The sequence below is a fragment of the Bombina bombina genome, chromosome 12 (genome assembly GCF_027579735.1).
Source record: "Bombina bombina isolate aBomBom1 chromosome 12, aBomBom1.pri, whole genome shotgun sequence".
Taxonomy (NCBI): domain Eukaryota; kingdom Metazoa; phylum Chordata; class Amphibia; order Anura; family Bombinatoridae; genus Bombina; species Bombina bombina.
Window position 1 is genome coordinate 102,666,285 of NC_069510.1, and position 27,310 is coordinate 102,693,594.

The window sequence follows — 27,310 nt, forward strand, 5'->3', positions numbered from 1 at the left end:
TTAGTATACCCTGTTATTTTGTGTTGGCTCTGGTACGTTCAGAGGCTTATCTGGATAATCCCTTATGCCTTGTGTATTAACATTTGTAATGGAGGGCTTCTTTTAGGTTATTGAGCTTGCTTGGAAGTTACATAGCCGAGAGGGCATAGGTCTCCTTAATGGCTTCCTTTATTTAATGAGGTTGGAGACTCGTATACAAGGACTGTGTACAAGGGCTGTCTCTTTTATTGCTGCTGCTCTGTATGTAGAGCGATTTCAATGGCGGGAATTCAGATAAGTCTGAGGGCGCATTCTGTTTCTATCTGCACAATTTTGTTGATCGTTGCTTCCGTTTGCAGGGGGGAGTGTCTTTCAAGCGGCGCATTACTAACAGATTAATCATTTAGGAAGTCTAATCTTAGCGATGTGATCCCTACAGAGTTGTTTTTTGTTTTTCACATTCTCCCTAGATGAGGTGCTGCATGCTTTCTGTTTACAGAAAACGTTACCGATATTGTGGATTCAATTCTACTCCTGCTTTGAAGTTCAATAAAGCCCTATAATGTATGAGATCTGCTTTCCCTGCCTCTGACTTACTTGTCCCCTCATTCTAAAAGCGGGTTCCGTGAAGGGGTTATGAAAGTAATGGTATTTTTGCTCTTAAAGTGACAGTACACATATTTTAATATCCATTCTGTGTAGTGAGCATTCCTTTTTAGGAGCTGGAGACTTTTGTAGACATGCCAATTATATTCAGAAGTCAACCTTGCTGTTCCTATATGTTGCTTCCTTAATAGACATGTCATTTTATAATTTTTATCCACTATGGTTAGTGGTATACTTCCTGGAGTATCTACCCAGACTTCCAATATGTTATTGGCGCTGGTGGACCATAATATGAAAGAACATTTATGTCTTATTTGTTTAGAGCATCATATCCTTCAGGACAAATATTTTGTGTTATCTAATGTCTTGCCTTCTGAAATACAGATCAGTTGTTACTTGTTGAGTCTCATGTCTCCCGGGATGGTGCTGTTTAGGCAATGCCACAGTCTTCTCAAGTGTCACAAACCTCTTTGGTGTCACATACAGTGCCCTGTGGTTCCTCTCAATCTATTAGAGAAGTGTATTTGCCTATATATATCCTCTGCGATATCTGCGGCTTTCTCTGTGTTTTCCTTTCTTCAGAAAAGATGCAAAAGGACATTTGAATATTTGGCTAATAAGGTTTCTGCTTCTCATCTGCTACACTGGTTGCTCTCTCTCTCTCTCCTAAGTCAGGTGAGGAGAATTCGCTGGTAACTTCTGTGATTAAAAATCTCAGATGTAGGCAGTATAATTCCTTCATCTGATGCTGAAGTTTTTCCTTCATATGTGTGCTTGCACACCTCGTGTACTGTTAAAGGAGGTGACTACTTGGACGACATCGATACCCCTGTCTTTGTCAACCTTGAAGAGTTTTGTGAACTTTATCATTTATATGATGTTCCTTCCTTGAGGAAGCCTTTTCTAGGTGTAACTTGGATATTCTCACAGGAATAGGTTAAGCTATCTTAAGATCTTTCTTTTTAAAGACACAATGAGTCCACAGATTTCATCCTTGTCGGCTTACGCCTCCTGGTCAGCAGGAGGAGGCAAAGAGCACCACAGCAGAGCTGTATATATAGCTCTTCCCTTCCCTCCCACTCCAGTCATTCTCTTTGCCTGTGTTAGTGATAGGAAGAGGTAAAGTGAGATGTTAGTTATAGATTCTTCAATTAAGAGTTTATTATTTTTAAAGTAGTGCCAGAGAGTGCTGCTTTGTTCTAGGGTGTAGCTGTAGTCCATATCAGTCTCTACAGTAGAGCTTTTGGTGGTCTCTCCTATCAGCCTAAGCAACATTAACTCGGGCTTTATGGTTTTCCACAGGGCTATGGGAGGAAGCGGACCTCTTAAACCTGCTGAGCTGCCCTACTGTCGGGCAGAATTCAAAGTTAAGTGCTGACTTTTTTTATTCTGGGTCTGAAAAAAGATTCAGGACAGAGGAAGTAGCACTTTTTTGGGACATAAAAACTCCTACATATATCTAAAGGGAGGATTCTGTGACAGCATTTTCTTTGCAGGCACTGGGGCTGAGGAGATTGGAAGGTGGCTTCTCTGGGGTTTTGTATAGATTCAATCACGCAGCAGACTTCACATTACTCAGTTAATGTGTTTATTTTTTTTGACCAAGCGGACTACCGAGCTGACTACAAGAGGGCTCAGGGAGTGTGATTGTTTTGTATATGGTAATGTACTTTGCCCCCAGGCTTTAAATGTAAGGTTCAGACCTCCCAGAGTACTAATTCTGAAAATAGTAATGGCGACCGGGAGAGGCGTGTGGAACGCCCACGACGGGCGGGGTTATGTTTGGCGCCGTTTTTGGAGTGCAATTTTCTATCTCTCGGCAGATTAAGGGATTGTGTGTTTCACGCCCACAAGGGAGGAGTTATGTCCGACTGAGACTGCACTTGCTATTTTCCTTCCGTTCATCGGAGGGTTGGCGGTTTTCCTCTCCTAGCACAATACTTAGTGCTGTCGTTGGGTGACTCCGGATCTGCTTGTGAATTATGTGAGGTTACATTTATGCATGAAGTTCTGATGCTCACCTCAGCAAGGTTTATACGAGATGTACGTAGGGGACATGATTCTTACGTACTATTCTAGTTTTTTTCTGCACATACAAATAGAGTTGCAGCTTATAATTTAAAGTAACAGTAACGTTTGTTTAGCTGTTAATTTTATTAAAGGAGTTTCAGTTTTTTCTTTATTTCCGTTATGATTTGGATGGCACAAAAGCATACAAAAATAAAGTTACTTTAAGATTTAAAGAGATGGTAACAATTTTTATGTGTGAATTCTATTACAGACTTGCAGCTGTTTATGGTTTACCTAATCCTTTATGGACTTCGGATGGAATAAAAGCACACAAAATAGTTACTTTTAAGATTTAAAGAGACAGTAACGGCTTTTATGTGAAAATTTTATTAAAGAATTTTCAGCTGTCTATTTGTTCATTCCTCCTTTGTATCTTAGGAGGACATAAAGACACACAACCATAAGTTACTTTTACGATTAAAGAGACAGTAACATTTTTTATGCCACAAAATTCTCCTATAGTGTCCCACTACATTTTTTGGCCCACATGCAGTGCCCTGCGCTTCCTTTTGCACTCCACTCGGAGTAATGATGTATTATATGGTTTTCTCACGAGGTAGAAAACATTGCTAGAGGAAATTTTTCAGTATTTTTTTTTCTCGTAATGGTTCTTCCATGTTACTGATGAGGGGAAGATACTGTGAGAGAATTCTCAGACTGAATTGTTACTTGAGGAGTTTATCTAGCCTGGGCGACCCCAACATAGTACGTCCAGACATTTCCGGTATAACTAATACTAGTGCGTCCAGTGAATTACTGGACAGATAGCTCAGCATGCTAAGGCACTGTGGCTGAGGTCGGTGGCACCCTAAGGGTTGCAACACTCAGCCTTTCATTTTTCCAAGGTTGATAAAATGAGTAGCGCATTGAGACCCTTACGTTTACGGGTGATTTGCCGTGCTTTACAAGTACCACATATGTACATACATTTTACAAAAAAAAGATGGACACATTCCATATATTTCCAAATCTGTTTCCCATCGCCGACTCGGCATAAGGAGGCTGGAAACACATTTCCTAGGGGGGACGGAGTAGTTTCAGCTTAGGATAGGTCCTTTGGACAAAGATTACAAGTGGGAGGTACTCAAGGGCTTCCAATGGCAACCTGGTGTGCACTTGTATACCGTCACTAGTGCGATGGTGGTTGGTTTGATGCTATTAAGTCAGAAGCTTCCCTGGATAAAACCCAGGACAGGATTAAAAGCTTTCAAGATGGCTAATTCCTTTATTTCAAATTCTTCAACTTCTCAAACTGGGAGCATAGTTTGCTCTGTTCCAGCTCTCAGGATTTTATGGTTAGAGCTTGGTTCTATGAACATATGCTCTTTGTCTAAGATTTTAGTGATTCCTTACAAGGAGAAGTCTGTTGGGACCTGGCTGGATGGAAATATTCTCTTTTGAATTTTTAAAGTGTTATAAAAAAAAAAAGATCCAAATAGCCTGCTGAATCAGACAGCATGAAGGACATGCCCCCGATCCGGGATCGGAACTTGTAGGGGGCAAACTTTCTGTCTTCGCTTGGGTTTGAGATGTTCAGGATCCCTGAGCAATAGCAAATAGTGTCCCAGGGATACAAATTTGAGTTCAAAAGTTTTCCTCACAGAGGCAGGTTTCTGTTTTCAAGATTATCTGCAGATCAGACAAAAAGAGAGGCGTTCTTACACTGCGTAGGAGACCTCTCACATCTAGGAGTGATTGTTTCAGTTCCAATATAGGTACAGGTTCTGGGTTTCTTAACCCAAACGGGTTGTGGTCCTAAAGGAGGAGGGAACCTTCAGACAACTTTTAAGATCTCAAGAGTCTACTAAAAAATTTCAGTCGACCGTCCTTCAAGATGGAAACTATTCGTTTCTTTCTTTCCTTGATCCATAAGGGTCAATTAATGACATCAGTGGATTTAAAGGACACATACTTTCATGTGCCATTCTCGACAATCATCTCAAATTCTAAGGTTTGTCTTTATAGACAAACGCTTTCAGTTTGTGGTTTTTCCTTTGGGTCTTTCCACAGCTCTCAGTTCTCATAAAGGCTCCGGGATCGCTGTTGGCGGTGCTTCGGTTCGGGACATTGCAGTGGCACCCTATCTGGACGACATCCTAGTCCAGGCACCTTCCTTATAGCAAGTAAGATTTTTCAAGGACATGGTGTTTCCATTCCCGTGATCTCATGGATGAAGGGTATATTTGGAAAAGTGTTCCTTAGTCCCAAGCACAAGGGTAGCTTTCTGGGGAATCATGTTAAATTACGTATCAATGAAGATTTTTCTGACAGAGGTCAGAAACTCAGTTTATCGATACTTGTATAATCCTTCAGTCCACTCCTTGGCCTTCAGGGGCTCAGGACATGGAGGTAATTGGGCTGATGGTGGCGACTTTGGACATCATGTTTACGCGGTTCCATCTCAGACCTCTGCAGCTAAACATGCTCAGGCAATTGGACTGGAATTAGGCAGACTTGTCTTCTCGGATAATTCTGGATCAGGAGACGAAGAGCTCTCTTCAATGGTGGTTGTCTCTGGATCATCTCTCCCAGGGGTCTTGCTTTCGCAGACCATCTTGAGTGATTGTAACAAGACACCAGCCTTCTGGGGTGGGGAGCAGTCTGGAGTTCCCTGGAGACTCAGGGAGTTTGAAGTCTGTCAGAGTCTGTTCTTTCTATAAATATCCTATAGCTGATAGAGATCTACAATGCTCTTCTGGACTGGACTCGGTTAGTCACGGTCCAGTTTTATTAGGTTCTAGTCGGTCAGCTTAATTTTCAAGCTTGCATCTATCATCTGGAAGGAACGAGGAGTTCTTTAGCGATGATAGAGGTAGTCAAAATAATCTAGTGGGCAGTAGTCCATTTTGGTTACCTATCGGCGATCCACATCCCAGGGGTGGACAATTGGGAGGCGGATTTCCTGAGCAGGTAGACTTTTTTTTTTCTCCAAGGGAGTGGGAACTCCATCCGGAAGTGTTCTCTAACATAGTTCTCCAGTGGGGTCATCTCTGCCACCTTGGAGACTTTCATTGAGGGACCTTCTCATTCAAGGACATTTCCTTCACCCTAAATCTAGTTTCTCTGAAGCCGATTGCTTGGAGTTTGTACGGTTAATCCTATCCAAGCGAGGGTTTTTCTGATTCGGTCATAGAGACCATGATGCAGGTTCGTAAGCCTGTAACTAGAAGGATTTACCATAAGATATGGCGTATCTATCTTTATTGGCGTGAGTCCAAGAGCTACTCATGGAGTAGAGTTGGATTCTCAGAATTTTTGTCTTTCTCCACGAGGGTTTGGAGAGAGGTTTTTGTTGACAAGTTCCTTAAGTGATCTAATTTCTGCCTGGTCTATTTTGTTACACAAACGTCTGGCAGATGTTCCAGATGTGCAATCTTTTGTCACGCCTTGGTTAGGGTCAAGCCTGTGTTCAGAACAGTTACTCCTCCATGGAGTCTGAATTTAGTTTTTAAGGTCAAGGGGCTCCATTTGAGCCTATGCATTCCTTAGCTATTAAGTTGTTATCTTGGAAGTTTTATTCTTATTTTCCATTCGGATAAGGTAGTTTTATGTACTATTCTAGGTTTTCTACCGAAGATTGTTTCAGACAGAAACTTTAATCTGGAGATTGTTGTTCCTTTCTTGTGTCCTAATCCTTCTCAGAAGGAACATCTTTTGCACAATTTGGACGTAGTCTGTGCTTTATAATTTTACTTACAAGCGCCTAATGACTTCGTCAATCGTCTTCTCTATTTGTCATTTTTTCTGGATAACATAAGGGTCAGAAAGCTACGGCTACCTCTTTCTTTTTGACTGAAGAGTATCATCCGTTTTGCATATGAGACTGCTGGACAGCAGCATCCAAACAGAGTTACGGCTCATTCCACCAGGATTGTTGCTTCCTCATGGGCATTCAAAAATGATGCTTCTGTTGAACAGATTTGCAAGGCTGCAACTTGGTTCTCTCTTTACACTTTTTCTAAATTTTAGAAATTTGATACTTTTGTTTCGGCTGAGGCTGTTTTTTTTGGAGATGGGTTCTTCAAGCAGTGGTGCCTTTCGTTTAGGTTCCCTGTCTTGTCCCTCCCTTTTCATCCGTGTACTCTAGCTTTGGTATTGTATCCCACAAGTAAGGATGAAATCCGTGGACTCATCGTGTCTTTAAAAATAAAATAAAATTTATTCTTACCTGATAAATTTGTTTCTTTTTAGACACGATGAGTCCACGGCCCGTCCTGTTCTATGAGACAGGTTATTAATTTTTGTAAACTTCAGACACCTGCACCTTGGCTTTTCCTTTCTCTTCCCAACTTTGGTAGAATGACTGGAGTGGGAGGGAAGGGAAGAGCTATATATACAGCTCTGCTGTGGTGCTCTTTGCCTCCTCCTGCTTACCAGGAGGCGTAATCCCACAAGTAAGGATGAAATCAGTGGACTCATGTCTAAAAAGAAACAAATTTATCAGGTAAGCATACATTTTCTTTTCTCCCTGTCTTGAGTCTTTTCAAGGATCTTTTTGTCGCTGTCTCCATTAAAATGCACGGTGCCTAAGGTAGAGAGGGGCCTCGTTACTATGGCGCAGAAATCTTTGATCCCTTTAGAGGGTACCTGCCCCGTTACGGATCCATAGATAAGTGGGAGGTTTGTTTATTTAGAGCAATCACTTGTATGATTAAGCATGCGGTGCGAGCCGTGGACTGTTATGACTGTTTTTGTCAGCTGGGAAGCCTACCTCGGGCTTAGTGGTTTAGCCTAGGCTTTATAAGCCTTATAGGGCTGCAGTTGCAGGTTCTATTTTTTCATCCAGAATCATGCTTTTGGCGTTTTCCTTTCAAGGATGCGTCCTTCTTTGAACTTGTTTTGGAAGAACAATCCCTGACTTACAGACTATTCTGGAGTAGGTCTAAAGGTCTAAGGGAAAGTTTTCCTTTTCTTCCTTAGTAGAGTTTGGAATCCAATCTACGATTTCTGAAATTCAGGTACGATGAGAAAAATTCCTTGAACAGGATTCAGGACGTTCCTCGCGGGGAGTGAGAGTTCCAGCCCCTGTTTGGGAACGTGATCTGGGTATTTACCTCAAGTTTTCTCTGGTACTGACCTTCTTTTGGTTCTGGTGGGTCTGTTCATAAGAACATAGACCGGAGGGCTGTGTGTTTATTCTCTAGCTTATGAGTTTCATCATACATACACACACACACACATATATAGTGTTCAGGTGTCGTCCTATCTTTTTTTCAAGAGATTTTGTCCACCCTTTCTCATGGGAATTGAAGAGGTGGATTTTTATGAATCTCTATTTAGGTTTTCTAACAGAGGTTGGATATCTAGGATTTTTTCCTTTTTTCCTTTCTCTGCAGGCTGCTGTCTAGCCAACAGTAAGTTTTTGTTTTCAGGCTTAACTCTTTACAACCAGTAGGTTCGGAGTTCGGATCTAACTGCAGCTGAATCTCCTTCACTTTTCAGTGATTCGATTTAGGAGAGAATTGGTCTAATGATTTCTATGGGACATCATTCTTGTTTTTGCGCTTCTGGAGATATTCCGGGTTAATGTGAGCATGGATGCCAACCTGCTGGGTTGATATGCGGTCTGGGTCTCATTAAGATTACAGATTCGGAAGTGTCTCCTCCTTTAATATCTGAAGTAGAGAGCGATCTTCAATGCTCTGATAGCTTGGCCTCAGTCGTTTCTTAGTTTGGTTCCAGTCGGGGAATGTCACCTCGATGGTTTATTTCAACCAACTGGGAGGATCTAAGGTTTTCTTTGCCATATAGAAGGTAACTTGAATTGTTTAGTGGGCGGAATCTCACAATTGCGGTCTGTCATCCTCTCTCCAGGCATTTGAGAGTCGGTCTTCTGAACAGACAGATATTTCCTCCAGGTTAGTGGATTCTTCTTCTGAAAGTATTCTCTAGGTAAATCCTCAAATGGGGTCCAGAGTTGGTTTCTGAGGGCTTTTTCGGCAGAACGCCTAGTTTCCAAGGTGCGTTTCATTGTCAAGTTATCCACTGACAGCCCTGATAGATGTTCTGGCGCTTTTTTTCTAGGATTATAGTCTGTCATGCCTGTTTACTTTGTTCTCCTTCACGAGTCCTTGCTCGTATTCAAGAGGAGTGAGTGGCGAGGATTCTATTAGCCTTTGTGTGGCCTCGCAGGATCTGGTATGCAGACCACCTGATAATGTCTCCACTTTGGTGACTGTACCTGAGGGAGGACCTTCTGAGCCGGGGTCCCTTCTTCATCTAAATCTAGTTTCTCAGATGATGCCTGCTTGGTCTTGAACGCCTGGTTTTGTTTAAGCGTGGGGGTTTCTGAGCCAGTCCTTGAGATCATGGGTCAGGCTTGCAGGCATGTTTTCGAGGTGATTGCAATAGACTATGGCGTACTTATCCTTATTGGTGTGAAGCCAAGGGCTTCTCTTTGAGTGGAGTCAGGATTCCTAGAATTTTGCCTATCTCTAGGATCTCTGGAAAGGGTCTGTCAGTACCCTGAAGGGTCAGTTTTCTGCATAGTCTATTTGCTACATAAGTGTCTTGCGGTCGTGCCAGCTGTGCAATCCTTGTCAGGCCTGGTCAGACTCAAGCCTCCTTAAGGCTGTTGCTCCCCTTGGAGCATTAACTTTGTTCTTAACCTTGTTTTTAAGGTTTTGCAGTAATTTCAATAGATATTTAGTGTTATTTCAGAAGGCTTTCCTCTGCTAGGAGAGTCTCGGAATTATCAACTTGGCAGTGTGTTTTGCTTTATCTTTCAGATAAGGTGTTTCTTCATAGGGAGTTGTTCCTTGTCTATGTCCTAATCCTTTTTATCATACGGAACGTTAGTGGCACAACTTGGATGTTGTGCGTGTTGTTAATTTCAGTCTACAGGCGACTAAGGATTTTTGCCAGTTGGCTGTTTGTTTCTTTGGGACAGTTACATCTTTTTTTCCTTTGGTTGGAAGTATACTTTGTTTGGTTATGAGACTGCTGGATAGCAGCCTCTTGAGAGAATTACATCTCTTTTCTTTAGGGCTGTATCTGCTTCTTGGGTTTTCAAGAAAAAAGCTTTTGTGGTTCAGCATTGCAAGGCAAGATTGGTAGTTGATCTTGGCTGCTTTTTTTGTTTCTGGTAGAAGGGTTCTTCAAGTGGTGATGCCTGTCTTACCCTCCCTTATCTGTGTACTCTAGCTTGGGTATTGATTCCCAACAGTAATTAATGATGATCCGTGGACTGCTTGTGTCATTAGAAAGAAAACAAAATTTATGCTTACCTGATAAATTTATTTCTTGACACAGAGTCCACGGCCCGTCCTGTTTATTCAGACAGTCTTTTTTTTGTTTTTAAAACCTCAGGCACCTTTGCACCTTGTGTTACTTCTTTTCTCTTTTTCCTTCGGTTGAATGACTGGGGGTTGTGGGAAGGGAAGTGATATTTAACAGCTTTGCTGTGGTGCTCTTTGCGGCCTCCTGCTGGCCAGGAGTGGTATTTCCAAAAGTAATTAATGATGATTTGTGGAATCATCGTGTCATTAGAAAGAAAACCCTAGCTCCGATAACTTTCTAGCGCTCGAGATTGATAGTTACTACAGGTCACTGACGGGGAGAACTACCGGTCACACCTTAGTAGCTGTTTTCTGCCCGGCAGCTGGGTCCAGGTAAATGCTCTTTGCCATCTAGGTACTGAAGGTCAGCATTTCTGAGGTTAACCCTCAACTGGATCGATTTTTGGACAATATATTTTCCTAATTGTTAAGGATAATGGTTTTGGGCAGCTTTATTAGCACTATGGTGTTTGAAAAATAAAAAGTGTACCTATTGTGTGTTTAAAACTTTTTATCTCAGAAGACACTGAAGGGGTTAATGCTCTCAAGGGGCAGGAGATAACGTGGCTGAGGGAAATAAGGGATATTTTCCTTTATTTTATTGGGGCTATCAGAGTTGAGTCTAGCTTTTAAAAATTTTTCAGTTTAGCAGCCGTTTTCTATTTTGCGCACTTTTCTTTTGTTGCGCACTTCATTTCAGGCCGATCACGTGACATCCGCACTTGCGGTTTTACGTAGTGGCATTTTCTGTCAGTGTCTGCTCTGCTGCGCCTTGTTGGATCAGAGTTCACCTATAGAGGAGACTGATTTTCCTCTTACTAGTGGGATTTTCTATCCGGTTCTTCAGTGTGTGTGAACCTGTAAAGTAATGGTAGGAGGCTCAGGGTCTGAGGTTTTCTTATTTTTGGAGACAGTATTTTATATTTAGGTCTCTGGTCTATTATATATTGGAATAAGTTACTCCCTCATAAAAAATTTGTTGTGGGACCTGATTCTTTAGCTATGGACCCTGAACAGGAGCAAATTATTAATATGGATAAGTGCTTGCTTTGTTTAGAGGCCCAAATTGTCCTTCCTATGCAATTCTTTTCCACTTGCTTAGCAAAGACAGTTACTTCCCTCTGAGCCAAGTATCTCTCAGGATGATGCTGTGCGTAGTATGCCTCAGCTTTCTCCTCAAATGTCCCAAGCCTTAGTGGTTTGTAGCCCTGTGCCTTCTGTTTCCTCACAACCTCCTGGGGGTGTTTATGTACCAGGAGATTTTGCTGCACAGATAACGTCTGCAGTATCTGTGGCATTGTCTGCCTTTCCTCAGGGTAAACGCAAGAGGAAGTCTAGATATTTGTCTGCTAGTAAGGTTTCTGACCCCTCTAAATCTGCGCTGGTCAAAGTTTCTCATGTCATGTGAGGCAGATACTTTGGTAGCCTCTGAAGGGGAGATTTCAGAATCTGACACTATGGTAGGAAAAGCTTCTGAATCTGAAGACGTTATTTCCGTTTCAATCTTGAACATCTTTGGTTGCTTCTGAAGGAAGTTCTAGCTACTTTGGATGATTCTGAACCTTCGGTTGCTGTCAACCCTAAGAAGTCCTCTAAACCTTAATAATAGTTTGATTCTCCAACGTCTGAGGATGTTTTTCCTGTTCCAGACAAGATGCCTGAAATTATTGCAAAGGAATGGGATAAACCTGGGGTTCCATTTTCCCCTTCCCCTGTTTTTAGAAAGATGTTTCCTGTTGCGGACTCCATTCGGGATTCATGGCACACTGTGCCTAAAGTAGAGGGAGCCATCTCTACTCTAGCTAAAAGAACTATCATTTGTGTAGAGGATAGTTGTTCTTTTAAGGATCCAATGGATAAGAAGCTTGAGGCTTACTTTAAAAAAGATGTATATCCATCAAGGATTACCGTGGCAACCTGCAGCAAGTATTGCCACTGTTGCGGGAGCGGCATCTTATTGGTGCTATGCCTTGTCTGATCTGATTTCAGAAGAGACTACGGTAGATAAGATCCAAGACAGGATCAAAGCTCTTAAACTGGCTAATACCTTTATCTGTGATGTAAACATGCAGGTAATTAGACTGGGAGCTAAGATGTCTAGTTTCACTATTTTAGCTTGCAGAGCTCTGGTGTCAAAATCTTGGTCAACTGATGTTTGTTCAAAGGCCAATCTTTCTCCAACATAGGTGTGTCCGGTCCACGGCGTCATCCTTACTTGTGGGATATTCTCCTCCCCAACAGGAAATGGCAAAGAGCCCAGCAAAGCTGGTCACATGATCCCTCCTAGGCTCCGCCTACCCCAGTCATTCTCTTTGCCGTTGTACAGGCAACATCTCCACGGAGATGGCTTAGAGTTGTTCAGCAGGGTTACCTTCTACAACCCATTTCATGCATTGTCCCTGTCACTACAGCCGCATATTTCTGGTTTGATGAACTGATTAAGGTGCTCGATAGTGACTCTCCTCCTTATGAGGAGATTATGGACAGAGTCAATGCTCTCAAATTGGCTAATTCTTTCACTCTAGACGCCTCTTTGCAATTGGCTAAGTTAGCGGCTAAGAATTCTGGGTTTGCTATTGTGGCGCGCAGAGCGCTTTGGTTGAAATCTTGGTCGGCTGATGCGTCTTCCAAGAACAAGCTACTAAACATTCCTTTCAAGGGGAAAACGCTGTTTGGTCCTGACTTGAAAGAGATTATCTCTGATATCACTGGGGGTAAGGGCCATGCCCTTCCTCAGGATCGGCCTTTCAAGGCAAAAAATAGACCTAATTTTCGTCCCTTTCGTAAAAACGGACCAGCCCAAGGTGCTACGTCCTCTAAGCAAGAGGGTAATACTTCTCAGGCCAAGCCAGCTTGGAGACCAATGCAAGGCTGGAACAAGGGAAAGCAGGCAAAGAAACCTGCCACTGCTACCAAGACAGCATGAAATATCGGCCCCCGATCCGGGACCGGATCTGGTGGGGGGCAGACTCTCTCTCTTCGCTCAGGCTTGGGCAAGAGATGTTCTGGATCCTTGGGCGCTAGAAATAGTCTCCCAGGGTTATCTTCTGGAATTCAAGGGACTTCCCCCAAGGGGAAGGTTCCACAGGTCTCAGTTGTCTTCAGACCACATAAAAAGACAGGCGTTCTTACATTGTGTAGAAGACCTGTTAAAAATGGGAGTGATTCATCCTGTTCCATTGAGAGAACAAGGGATGGGGTTCTACTCCAATCTGTTCATAGTTCCCAAAAAAGAGGGAACGTTCAGACCAATCCTAGATCTCAAGATCTTAAACAAATTTCTCAAGGTCCCATCTTTCAAGATGGAAACCATTCGAACTATCCTTCCTTCCATCCAGGAAGGTCAATTCATGACCACGGTGGATTTAAAGGATGCGTATCTACATATTCCTATCCACAAGGAACATCATCGGTTCCTAAGGTTTGCATTCCTGGACAAACATTACCAGTTCGTGGCGCTTCCTTTCGGATTAGCCACTGCTCCAAGGATTTTCACAAAGGTACTAGGGTCCCTTCTAGCTGTGCTAAGACCAAGGGGCATTGCAGTTGTACCTTACCTGGACGACATTCTGATTCAAGCGTCGTCCCTCCCTCGAGCAAAGGCTCACACGGACATCGTCCTGGCCTTTCTCAGATCGCACGGCTGGAAAGTGAACGTGGAAAAGAGTTCTCTATCCCCGTCAACAAGGGTTCCCTTCTTGGGAACAATTATAGACTCCTCAGAAATGAGGATTTTTCTAACAGAGGCCAGAAAGACAAAGCTTCTGGACTCTTGTCGAATACTTCATTCCGTTCCTCTTCCTTCCGTAGCTCAGTGCATGGAAGTGATCGGGTTGATGGTAGCGACAATGGACATAGTTCCTTTTGCGCGCATTCATCTAAGACCATTACAACTGTGCATGCTCAGTCAGTGGAATGGGGACTATACAGACTTGTCTCCAAAGATACAAGTAAATCAGAGGACCAGAGACTCACTCCGTTGGTGGCTGTCCCTGGACAACCTGTCACGAGGGATGACATTCCACAGACCAGAGTGGGTCATTGTCACGACCGACGCCAGTCTGATGGGCTGGGGCGCGGTCTGGGGATCCCTGAAAGCTCAGGGTCTTTGGTCTCGGGAAGAATCTCTTCTACCGATAAATATTCTGGAACTGAGAGCGATATTCAATGCTCTCAAGGCTTGGCCTCAGCTAGCGAGGACCAAGTTCATACGGTTTCAATCAGACAACATGACGACTGTTGCGTACATCAACCATCAGGGGGGAACAAGGAGTTCCCTAGCGATGGAAGAAGTGACCAAGATTATTCTATGGGCGGAGTCTCACTCCTGCCACCTGTCTGCTATCCACATCCCGGGAGTGGAAAATTGGGAAGCGGATTTTCTGAGTCGTCAGACATTGCATCCGGGGGAGTGGGAACTCCATCCGGAAATCTTTGCCCAAGTCACTCAACTTTGGGGCATTCCAGACATGGATCTGATGGCCTCTCGTCAGAACTTCAAAGTTCCTTGCTACGGGTCCAGATCCAGGGATCCCAAGGCGGCTCTAGTGGATGCACTAGTAGCACCTTGGACCTTCAAACTAGCTTATGTGTTCCCGCCGTTTCCTCTCATCCCCAGGCTGGTAGCCAGGATCAATCAGGAGAGGGCGTCGGTGATCTTGATAGCTCCTGCGTGGCCACGCAGGACTTGGTATGCAGATCTGGTGAATATGTCATCGGCTCCACCTTGGAAGCTACCTTTGAGACGAGACCTTCTTGTTCAGGGTCCGTTCGAACATCCGAATCTGGTTTCACTCCAGCTGACTGCTTGGAGATTGAACGCTTGATTTTATCGAAGCGAGGTTTCTCAGATTCTGTTATCGATACTCTTGTTCAGGCCAGAAAGCCTGTAACTAGAAAGATTTACCACAAAATTTGGAAAAAATATATCTGTTGGTGTGAATCTAAAGGATTCCCTTGGGACAAGGTTAAGATTCCTAGGATTCTATCCTTCCTTCAAGAAGGATTGGAAAAAGGATTATCGGCAAGTTCCCTGAAGGGACAGATTTCTGCCTTGTCGGTGTTACTTCACAAAAAACTGGCAGCTGTGCCAGATGTTCAAGCCTTTGTTCAGGCTCTGGTTAGAATCAAGCCTGTTTACAAACCTTTGACTCCTCCTTGGAGTCTCAATCTAGTTCTTTCAGTTCTTCAGGGGGTTCCGTTTGAACCCTTACATTCCGTTGATATTAAGTTATTATCTTGGAAAGTTTTGTTTTTAGTTGCAATTTCTTCTGCTAGAAGAGTTTCAGAATTATCTGCTCTGCAGTGTTCTCCTCCTTATCTGGTGTTCCATGCAGATAAGGTGGTTTTACGTACTAAACCTGGTTTTCTTCCAAAAGTTGTTTCTAACAAAAACATTAACCAGGAGATTATCGTACCTTCTCTGTGTCCGAAACCAGTTTCAAAGAAGGAACGCTTGTTGCACAATTTGGATGTTGTTCGCGCTCTAAAATTCTATTTAGATGCTACAAAGGATTTTAGACAAACATCTTCCCTGTTTGTTGTTTATTCAGGTAAAAGGAGAGGTCAAAAAGCAACTTCTACCTCTCTCTCTTTTTGGATTAAAAGCATCATCAGATTGGCTTACGAGACTGCCGGACGGCAGCCTCCCGAAAGAATCACGGCTCATTCCACTAGGGCTGTGGCTTCCACATGGGCCTTCAAGAACGAGGCTTCTGTTGATCAGATATGTAGGGCAGCGACTTGGTCTTCACTGCACACTTTTACCAAATTTTACAAGTTTGATACTTTTGCTTCTTCTGAGGCTATTTTTGGGAGAAAGGTTTTGCAAGCCGTGGTGCCTTCCATTTAGGTGACCTGATTTGCTCCCTCCCTTCATCCGTGTCCTAAAGCTTTGGTATTGGTTCCCACAAGTAAGGATGACGCCGTGGACCGGACACACCTATGTTGGAGAAAACAGAATTTATGTTTACCTGATAAATTTCTTTCTCCAACGGTGTGTCCGGTCCACGGCCCGCCCTGGTTTTTTAATCAGGTCTGATAATTTATTTTCTTTAACTACAGTCACCACGGTACCATATGGTTTCTCCTATGCTATTATTCCTCCTTAACGTCGGTCGAATGACTGGGGTAGGCGGAGCCTAGGAGGGATCATGTGACCAGCTTTGCTGGGCTCTTTGCCATTTCCTGTTGGGGAGGAGAATATCCCACAAGTAAGGATGACGCCGTGGACCGGACACACCGTTGGAGAAAGAAATTTATCAGGTAAACATAAATTCTGTTTTTTAGCTTAACCTTACAAGGGTAAAACTTTGGGCCCGGTCTGGTGGAGATTTTTTCAGAGATTACGGATGAAAAAGGATCTTTCCTTCCTCAGGATGGAAGACTAGACTGAAGGGTCAACAGACTTCTAATTTTCGTTCCTTTCGCAACTTTAAAGGACAGAAGTCTTCCTCTTCTTCTTCCAAACCAATCCAGGTCCACTTGGAAATCCAGCCAGCCCTGGAACAATGGAAAACCAAAACAAAAAGCCTTCCGCTGACTCTAAAACAGCATGAAGGGCCCAGCCCCTGATTTGATTTTGGATCAGGTGGGGGGCAGACTTTCTCTTTCCATCATGCTTGGATCCTCGATGTCCCAGATCCATGGGCTGTGAACATAGCATCCCTTGGTTACAAAATAGGTTTTAAATCTTGCCCTCCAAGGGCCAGATTTCTCCTGTCAAGACTATCCTCAAACCAGGTAAAGAGGGAGGCCTTTTTAAATTGCGTAAAGGACCTATCCTCCCTGGGAGTTATTGTACCTGTCTCTCTAGAGAAACAAGGTCTAGGATTGGTTCAGGAAGGTCAGTTCATCACGACCATAGACCTGAAGGACACATACTTACACATTCCCATTCACAGGGATTATTACCAATTTCTAAGGTTTGCCTTTCTGGACAAACGTTTCCAGTTTATTGCACTACCGTTTGGTCTTACCACAGCACCCAGAATATTCCCAAAGGTTCTGGGAGCTCTATTGGCAGTGATCAGATCCCAGGGAATTGCGGTGGCGCCTTTTCTAGACAATATCTTGGTTCAGGCATCCTCTTTTCAACTAGCAAAATCTCATACAGAGATTTTTTTTTTCTACGTTCCCACGGGTGGAAAGTGAATCTGGAAAAGAGTTCTCTAGTTCCATCTACAGGATTGATTTTCCTAGGGACAATCATAGATTCTCTGTCCATGAAGATCTTCCTGACGGACATCAGAAAGTCCAATCTTTTTACATCTTGCCTTTCCCTCCAGTTTGCGTTTCGTCCATCAGTGACTCAATGCATGGAGGTAATTGGTCTGATGGTGGCTTCCATGTACGTAATTCCTTTTGCTTGGTTCCATCTGCGACCGCTGCAGCTTTGCATGCTCCGTCAATGGAACGGAGACCATTCAGATCTATCACAGAGGATAAATCTGGACCCCCTTACGAGACTCTCTCTCATGGTGGATTTCACAGGAAAATCTGTCTCGAGGTAATTGCTTCCTGAGACCTTCCTGGGTGATTGTGACTATGGACGCCAGCCTGGAGAGCTGGAGAGCAGTTTGGGGTTCTCTAAAAGCTCAAGGTCAGTGGACTCGGGAGGAATCTTCTCTGCCAATAAATATCAGAGTTGAGAGCAATCTTCAATGCCTTGATAGCATGGCCTCAATTATCTTCAGTCCGGTTTATCAGATTTGAGTCGGACAGCATCACCTCAGTGGCTTACATCAACCACCAGGGAGGAACTCGGAGTTCCTTGGCCATGAAGTAGGTGACTCGCATTCTGCAGTTTGCGGCAGCTCACGGTTGTCTCCTATCTGCCATCCACATTCCAGGAGTGGACAATTGGGAAGCAGACTTTCTGAGCAGACAGACTTTTCATCCCGGGGAGTGGGCTCTCCATCCGGAAGTGTTCTCCAGGATAACCCTCAGGTGGGGGGTTATGGTGGTGTCTTATCAAAACGCCAAGCTTCCAAAGTACGGTTCAAGGTCAAGAGATCCTCAGGCTGTTCTGATAGATGCTCTGGCGGTTCCTTGGGATTTCAGGCTAGCTTACCTGTTTCCTCCGTTTTGCTCTTCTTCCACGAGTCATTGCTCGTATCGAGCAGGAGAGAGCATCTGTGATTCTAATAGCTCCTGCCTGGCCTTGCAGGATCTGGTTTGCGCATCTGGTGAAGATGTCATGTCTTCCACCTTGGAGGTTACCTCTGAGGAAGGACCTTCTAATTCAGGGTCCATTCCTCCATCCAAATCTAGATTCTCTGAAGCTAACTGCTTGGAGTTTGAATGTCTAGTCCTGTCTAGACACGGTTTTTCAGAGGCAGCCATTGATACTATGCTTCAGGCTCGAAAACCTGTTGCTCGTAAGATTTACCTTTAAAATATGGCTTACATTTCTTTTTTGGTGTGAAGCTAAAGGTTTTTTTATTGGAGTCGGGTGCCATCCTGAAGAATGGCCTGGAGAAAGGTTCGTCAGTCAGTACTCCTGAAAGGTCAGATTTCTGCTCTGTCTATCCTTTTGTACAAACCGTCTGGCAGAATTACCAGATGTTCAAGTTTTTGTTTAGGCCCTGGTCAGAATCAGGCCTGTGTTTAAACCTGTTGCTCCTACTTGGAGCCTTAACCTTGTTCTTAAAGTTTTGCAGCAGGCTCCGTTTGAGCCGATGCATCTTGTTGATATAAAATTATCTTTGAAGGTTTTGTTCTTGCTATTTCTTTCACTTGCAGACTTTCTGAGCTTTCAGCTCTGCAGTGTGATTCCCCGTACCTTATTTTTCATGCAGATAAGACGGTCCTTCGTACAAAATTGGGGTTTCTCCCCAAGGTGGTGTCGAATCGAAACATTAATCAGGAAATTGTTGTTGCTAAAATTTTAATCACAAGCTACTAAGGATTTGGGGAAATCTTCTGCCCTGTTTGTTGTTTTATGAACTATCAGAAGTATATCAGAGCGCCAAGTGTGGAGGCGGGGTCCTAATGGAGTCAAATATAAAGCCTGACTGAATCAAAAATTCGCTGAATAAAAAATTCACTGAATAAAATTCTTTACAATTTATTCTGAGTGTGTGAATACAATGTAAATGGTTTTTACATATACATATGAATAGATTACAATTTATGGTCAGAAAATCATGGATCCATGTACTGACTGTTAACAATATATTGACAATATTTCTCTGGAAAGCGTAAAGGGTCAGGCCATTTCTACTTCTCTTTCCCTCTGGTTAAGAAGTGTGATTCGTTTAGCTTATGAGACTGCTGGACAGCAGCCTCCTGAGAGGATTACGGCTCATTCTACTAGGGCTGTCTCCTCATCTTGGGCTTTAAAAAAAAAAAAAATGAAGCTTCTGTGTAACATATTTGCAAGGCGGCAACATGGTCCTCTTTGCATACTTTTTTTTTTTTTTTAAACAAATTTCTTTTGGATGAAAGGTTCTTCAAGCGGTGGTGCCTTCTGTTTAGGTCATCCTGCCTTTTTCTCCCTCCCTGTTCATTCCGTGTTCTCTTTCTTTGGTATTGGTTCCCACTAGTAATTGGAATGACATTGTGGACTCTCCATGCCATAGGAAAGAAAACAAAATGTATTCTTATCTGATACATTAATTTCTTTCCGGGCATGGAGAATCCATGACCCCGCCCTCTCAATTTTAATTCAGCAGTTTTTTTGAGTATACCTCAGGCACCTTTTTCACACTTGTGTTTTCTTCTTTTTCCGTTTTCCTTCAGCTGAATGACTAGGGATTATGGGTAAGGGAAGTTACACTTAACAGCTTTGCTGGGGTGTTCTTTGCCTCATTTGAATTACGTTGCAGACTCTCCGTGCCCGGAAATAAATTTATCAGGTAAGCATAATTTTTTTTTAATTTTTTGTATTTTTTTTTGAGACTACATAACTCTCAGGCTCATTTTCAGAAACATTTTGTTATATTCTTATTGCAAAGATTTGTCTTATTCTGTGTTTTCTTATGTGTTGGCTCCTTCCACTCTAAGGTATCTGCAGCCATACTTGACAGACCTGACTTCTAAGACCATTCTAGTTTTATTTTTATTGCAGTTGTTGCTACACTAAGTACTGCAGTGGTAGTCTACAGTTGTTTGCATAGCTGGGTGTCAAATTGTATATATTGCAGTGCAATAATATACAACTTGTGAAGCAATACCACAGTATTTTGCATACCTGGTACTATAATTATATTGCTGTGCAATAGACTACTCTTGACAGTATTTTGAATATCTGGTACTTCTAATGCTATATTGCTGTGCAATAGATTTGTTTGTGCAGGAATGCTACAGTATTTTAAATTACTGTTAGGACAATTTTTGCATTGCTGTGTAATCTGCATTTGCTTGTAATAGAAGCTTGGATATCTGGTACATCAAATTATATATTGCTGTGCAATAGACTACTTGTAAGGAATACTACAGTATTTTGCATTACAGTTAGGATAATATTTTACCTTGCTGTGCAATAGACTGCATTTCCTTGTAATGGAATTCTAGAGTATTTGGCATATCCAATACTCAAATTGTCTTAGTCTGTAAATACTACCATTTTGGCAAATCTGGTACTTAAATTAAATATAGCTGTGCAATGAACTATTGGCAGTTAACGATTACTACAGTATTTTCAATCACAGTTTTAGACAATTTTATATATTGTTGTGCACTAGAATAGTTTACTTGTGATGGAATACTACAGTATTTAGCATATCTGATATATACTTGTGGAGGAATCACAGTATTTGGTATAACTGGTAGTGCATTTTATATTTTGTGGTGTAATAGAATACATTTGCATGTAAGGGAATACTACAATATGTACTTTGCTTTTTCCATTGCAAATGAGAGAAATGCTTGTGTGTTCACTTTTAATAAGAATTCTAAAAAATTCAGAATTCACACCTTTCTCTTACATGCAGTATTGTTAAAGGGACAGAGCATGTAATTATGAACATCTTTTCAATTCGCCTCTTATCTAATTTGCTTCATGCTTTTCTTATCCTTTATTGAAAAGCATACTTATGTAGGCTCAAGGGCAGCAATGCACTACTGGGAAGTAGCTACTAATTGGTGGCTGGGGTTCACGTCCCTTTTTAACGAAGCAAATAAAGCATTTGGCTGAAGTTGTTCACTGTGTACACTTTTATCTTTAAATCAATTTCTTCCAAGGGCCTCTTAGTTCAGGCATTACAGGCACGTATTGTCAGAATTATAAGAGGATACTTGGGGTTCTCCAGCTTGCAGTTTCTAGTTTATTCACTGTTCTGAGCTGTGCGCGTACATATGATCCAGTCCTGAATACTTCATAAAAAATGATGGGTACAGCCATTGGTACTAAGTTTGCCCCAAACTTTGCAAATTTATACATGGGGATGTTTGAAGATTTGAGGATATGGCAAGAAAATCTTTTCTCTCCACATATCCAATGGTATAGATTCATTGACAACATTCTAATTATCTGGAAGGGAGAACAAACAATATTTAACGACTTCGTAGACATGATCAACTCTAATAGTTTCAATTTAAGCTCCACAAAATAATGGAATAAACACTCAATACACTTTTTAGACATTATTTTGTTTAAAGATGAAAAGATATGCACAAAATTGTTTACAAAAGAAACTGACACCAACGGATACCTACATGCCAAAAGCGGACATCATCCTAATTGGATTAAAAATATACCATATGGCCAATTCCAGAGGATTAGAAGAAACTGTACAGAAAATGATGACTTCGAAACTTCCTCCACAATTTTGAACGAAAAATTCAGAGAGAAAAGTTTCAAAGAAAAATATATTGTGGAAGCCTACAATAAAGTAAAAACCATGGAGAGAAGTATGCTCCTGCAACCAAATAAAAATCACAAGAAAGAACAAACTCGGAACACTCCTAGGTTTACTACTACATACAATTGTGCGAAACAGATTGAAAAAATTCTTAACACTGGAACCTCCTAAAAAAAAAATCCTATTCTGGGAAAAGATCTAACCCAAAAACCTCTGGTAACCTACAAGAAAAAATATTTTGGCTCCTACAAAACTAAAGACGAAAAACCAAAAACAAAGTGAGGTTAGCCAAAAATTAGTAAAGGGATTCTACAAGTGTGGGAGAAAAAACTGCAAATGTTGCAAACACACCAGCGAAAACAAATGGATTATTAACAACATTTCAAAACAAATACAAATTCAAACCTATATGAACTGTAAATCTAAATATGTGGTATATAAAATTAAATGTAAATGTAAAAAAGCATATATTGGCAGAAAGAAGAGAACTCTCAAGACAAGACTTTTAGAACATGTTAAAAACATAGAGGGAGAAACTTCCGAGTGTGGTCTTGGCAGACACTTTGAGGAGTTTCATAAAATGAATCCATTCGAATTAACAAAAGTGATCGAACAGATATCAGACATGGGTAAATGAGAGACTCTTACAATTAAGAAAAAGGGAACATATTGGATCCATCATTTAAACACAAGGAAACCATATGGTTTAAACAGGGACATTGACCTGGCAGCGTTTTTATGAGAAGGGGGGGCAGGGGAAAAAAACATGAAAGGAACAACATATGTCAGTCCTACACTTTTTTTTGGATGCCACTCTAAACTACCCCCCTTCTGTTTTTTCAAATACACTATCTGCTTAAGGAAACCAACACTCCTTTTATACTTCTTACTTTGCACTCTTATAATTTTTTTTTTTTTTTATAGTGGTGTCAATATATATATATATATATATATATATATATATATATATATATATATATATATATATATATATATATATATATATATATATATATAGAATTAAGTAGAATGTTACCATTCAGTGTCAGTGAGTGGAAACAGGCGTTACTCAAGTAAATGCGCTAGTCAGAGGTATGAAAATCTCATAGAGCAGCTATGAAGGTACAAATATTGTATGATAGACTAAGTCTATACAATATAGGAAAAATAGGAGTCAAAGGGTAAACAGCGCTTATGGAGATTCTTAAAAACTGAATAATATTAAAATCTCGGCAGTGTTGGTGGGTAAAGAAAACAAAAAAAAAAAAAACAAAAAAAAAAAAAGGGAAGAGAAGTATATGAATATACGTATATATATTAGAGTCTTTGATAGGATATTGGAATCCTAGTGTAATGAAGGCGTAATAGATACCCTTACCAAAAGTTACCTCAATCCTATGAGGTAAGTTTGCCGCATTGGAGGATGTATCTAGTGGTTGAATGAATCCTGGATGTTCTGGTCTGTATAAAATCGCTGCCTCTTGGAGTAGAATGGGATGTGGGTCCCCTTTGTGCTGGTTTCTTTAGGAAACTTCCTGTATTTATTGCCTCTTGGAGCTTGGTTTTCTTGTCTTGGTATGAACTTTAGGATGTCAGAGCAGGTGACGTGGTTACAGGGTACTTATTTCTTTTTTCTTTTTTTTTCTTATTTTTTCTTCATTTTCCTTAGAGTTGTGTCAGCAGATACAAAACTCACGTCTGTGGTACACAAAGATATTTCCTTTTCCGAGTCGGAAAAGGGAAATTTGTGAGTGGCGTGCTTGGAAATATTTTATGCACACAGTACTAGGAAGGAAGGAAATATCTTTGTGTACCACAGACGTGAGTTTTGTATCTGCTGACACAACTCTAAGGAAAATGAAGAAAAAATAAGAAAAGAAAAAAGAAATAAGTACCCTGTTACCACGTCACCTGCTCTGACATCCTAAAGTTCATACCAAGACAAGAAAACCAAGCTCCAAGAGGCAATAAATACAGGAAGTTTCCTAAAGAAACCAGCACAAAGGGGACCCACATCCCATTCTACTCCAAGAGGCAGCGATTTTATACAGACCAGAACATCCAGGATTCATTCAACCACTAGATACATCCTCCAATGCGGCAAACTTACCTCATAGGATTGAGGTAACTTTTGGTAAGGGTATCTATTACGCCTTCATTACACTAGGATTCCAATATCCTATCAAAGACTCTAATATATATACGTATATTCATATACTTCTCTTCCCTTTTTTTTTTTTTTTTTTTGTTTTCTTTACCCACCAACACTGCCGAGATTTTAATATTATTCAGTTTTTAAGAATCTCCATAAGCGCTGTTTACCCTTTGACTCATATATATATATATATATATATATATATATATATATATATATATATATATATATATATATATATAGAGAGAGAGAGAGAGATGTAGAGAGAGAGAGATGGGGAGAGAGAGAGAGAGAGAGAGATGGAGAGATGGAGAGAGAGAGATGGAGGGAGAGAGAGAGAGATGGAGAGAGAGAGAGAGAGATGGAGAGAGAGAGATGGAGAGAGATGGAGAGAGGGAGAGAGATGGAGAGAGGGAGAGAGATGGAGAGAGAGAGAGAGAGGGAGAGAGAGATGGAGAGAGATGGAGAGAGATGGAGAGAGAGATGGGGAGAGAGAGAGAGAGATGGGGAGAGAGAGAGAGATGGGGAGAGAGAGAGAGATGGGGAGAGAGAGAGAGAGATGGGGAGAGAGAGAGAGAGAGATGGGGAGAGAGAGAGAGAGAGATGGGGAGAGAGAGAGAGAGAGAGATGGGGAGAGAGAGAGAGAGAGATGGGGAGAGAGAGAGAGAGAGAGATGGGGAGAGAGAGAGAGAGAGATGGGGAGAGAGAGAGAGAGAGATGGGGAGAGAGAGAGAGAGAGATGGGGAGAGAGAGAGAGAGAGATGGGGAGAGAGAGAGAGAGATGGGGAGAGAGAGAGAGAGAGATGGGGAGAGAGAGAGAGAGAGATGTAGAGATATATATATATATATATATATATATATATATAGATATATATATATATAGAGAGATATATATATATATATATATATATATATATATATATATAGATATATATATATAGATATATATATATATATATATATATATATAGAGAGAGAGAGAGATATATATATATATAATATGTTACAGAAGCATTAGTTATTTTGTTGTGAAGAGCTTATTTCCCAGCAGCAATGCCTGAACCAGCAAGCCAGCGCCTAAGAAGGGCTCCAAGAAAACCGTAACAAGTATCATTTCATAAAGAGTTAACTCTTTTTTTTCAGCTTTTAGAAACTATTGTCTAATCACCTCTGGAGCCAGACTGCTAATTGATAAGATGAACTTGTAAACTTGTTATCTTAAGTACTGTAATCCTATTGTGGCCTGTCAAAGGACAGTGCTCTCTATCTAAATGTGTGATGGGGGATTTTGTGCTTCCCCCCCTCTCCCCCTGGGAGTGCCCTGTGTGCATGTAACCTTAATAAAAAGCAGGCTGGGCATCCCAGTCCTGAGTTCTTGTTTGACCCTCAATCGCAGCGTTGACTCGTTTTTGTGGGCAGAAGGGTATCCTAGCTGTACTGCAGCTAAGGGAGATTATTCTATATTTGCGAGACTCATATAGAATACTATGGAAAGCAGCTTCTCCCCTCTTTAGCAATAGGGATCCAGGCTACTAAGCGGTCCATCTCTCAGCGAGACTAAGGGTAACCGTAACATTTGGCGGCAGCGGCGGGATTTTCCTGGATTTCCTAGGAGAGGTACAGAACGGATGGAGAGCGCTTACGAAAAATTGAAGCGTACAACCCTAAAAGATTTACTTGAAAGCAGAGGGGGGTACGCCAGCAACCGGCCGAGGAGAGAGCTGATCGCAGAATTGACCGAACTGGATCAGAGCTTCACAATGGCGGAAACACCGACCACGATTAGTGACGAAAAAACCAGGATTGTTCGGGAAAGGCTCTCATTATACGGGCCGAACCCCTCCATGGAATTGGTACAGCAGTTGATGGCGGAGGCGGACGAGGATATACGAGAGACTCGAGCCCACGAACTCAACCTAGCGAATGCACACCGCAATGCTGAAGCCCCGCAGGTAATCATCCCTGTCGAAAATGCTGGGAGGCCCAAGATACCCTATGCGACATTTCGACCCTTCCTAGAGAGCGAGACAGGGATTGATGAATATTTGGCGGACTTCGAAAGGCAATGTGCCCTGCACCAGATTCCCAACAGAGAGTGGCCCACGATATTGTCTGGGAAACTATCCGGGCGAGCCCTGGAAGCCTTTCGTACTCTGGGTGCTGAGGAAGTGACACAGTATGAGCTAGTTAAGGAGACACTGTTGCGACGGTACGCTGTAACTCCGGACACGTATCGCCGACAGTTTCGGGGCACGGAAAAGAAGCCTAACGATACCCATATGGAATGGGCGCACCGAATGCGGAGAGCGGCAAATCACTGGCTGAGCGGAAGTAAAGCGGTGACTGGGGAGGAAATTTTACAATTGTTTCTCTTAGAACATTTTTATAATGGCATGGAACAGCAAGGGAAGGAATGGCTGCGAGACAGGCGGCCTTCTACCTTAGAAGAAGCAGCCAAATTGGCTGATGAACATTATGACTCCCGTCTTCACGAACCCATGAACTACCGAGCTCCAGCACGGGTCGAACCCAGAGAGGTTTACCGTGCACCCCCTCGTGCTGAATTCCGAGCCCCGGTGCCCACAGGGCCCGTCCGACACTCAGGACCACCCAATAACAGCTCTGAGCGTCCCAGACCGACTTGCCACCGATGCAAGCAACCAGGGCATTTCATGGCTAGCTGCCCCCTTAATACGCACCAGACACCCAGGAATTACAATTACCCCTCTGGGTCCTATCGTCCGGCCCGGGCCCTCTGTGTTAACCAAGAGGCCCCTATGGAGGGATATGTGGGGCCGCTTCACGAGGCAGACCCTGTATATGCTGCCTCAGATAACCGCCAGCACCATCGGCAGAGGGTATGGCTCGAGGGGCGATCTACCGAGGGATTGCGAGACACAGGGGCTACTATCACGCTGGTACAGAGTCATTTGGTGCCAGAGCACAAGCGATCCGGACAGACTGTGGCCGTTAGAGTGGCGGGGGGGGATGTGTACAAAATTCCAACAGCTAAAGTGCATCTTGATTGGGGAGCGGGAAAGGGGGCTGTGAACGTGGGCCTAATGGATAATTTACCTGCCGAAGTACTACTGGGCAACGATTTGGGCCCCATGACTTCTGCCTATGCTCCAGTATGCAACAACGAGGCGGACCCAGTGACTACACGGGCCCAAGCCCGGACGGAGCGAGAGCTCTCACCAGTGCGGGAGACACAGGTAAGACCTACCCCGACCTTGCCTGACAGGTTAGGCCCCATACCCTGGGACACCGCAGATGCTTTCGAGGCACAGTCTAAGACTGACCCGACCTTACAAAAGTACCGGGAACGAGCAGAGACCGGAGGGGGCGGGGCAGATAACGAAACATTCTTATGGGAAAAAGGGAAACTATACCGCTGGACAGAGAAAAGGGGACAGCGT

The 27,310-nt window shown here is 42.5% G+C and overlaps 1 protein-coding gene across 1 annotated transcript in view; it reads left to right on the forward strand.

Moving 5' to 3' along the window:
• HUWE1 (HECT, UBA and WWE domain containing E3 ubiquitin protein ligase 1) overlaps positions 1–27,310 on the forward strand; it is a 689,948-nt gene that overhangs the window by 144,664 nt on the left and 517,974 nt on the right. The gene's annotated exons all lie outside the window — the stretch shown is intronic.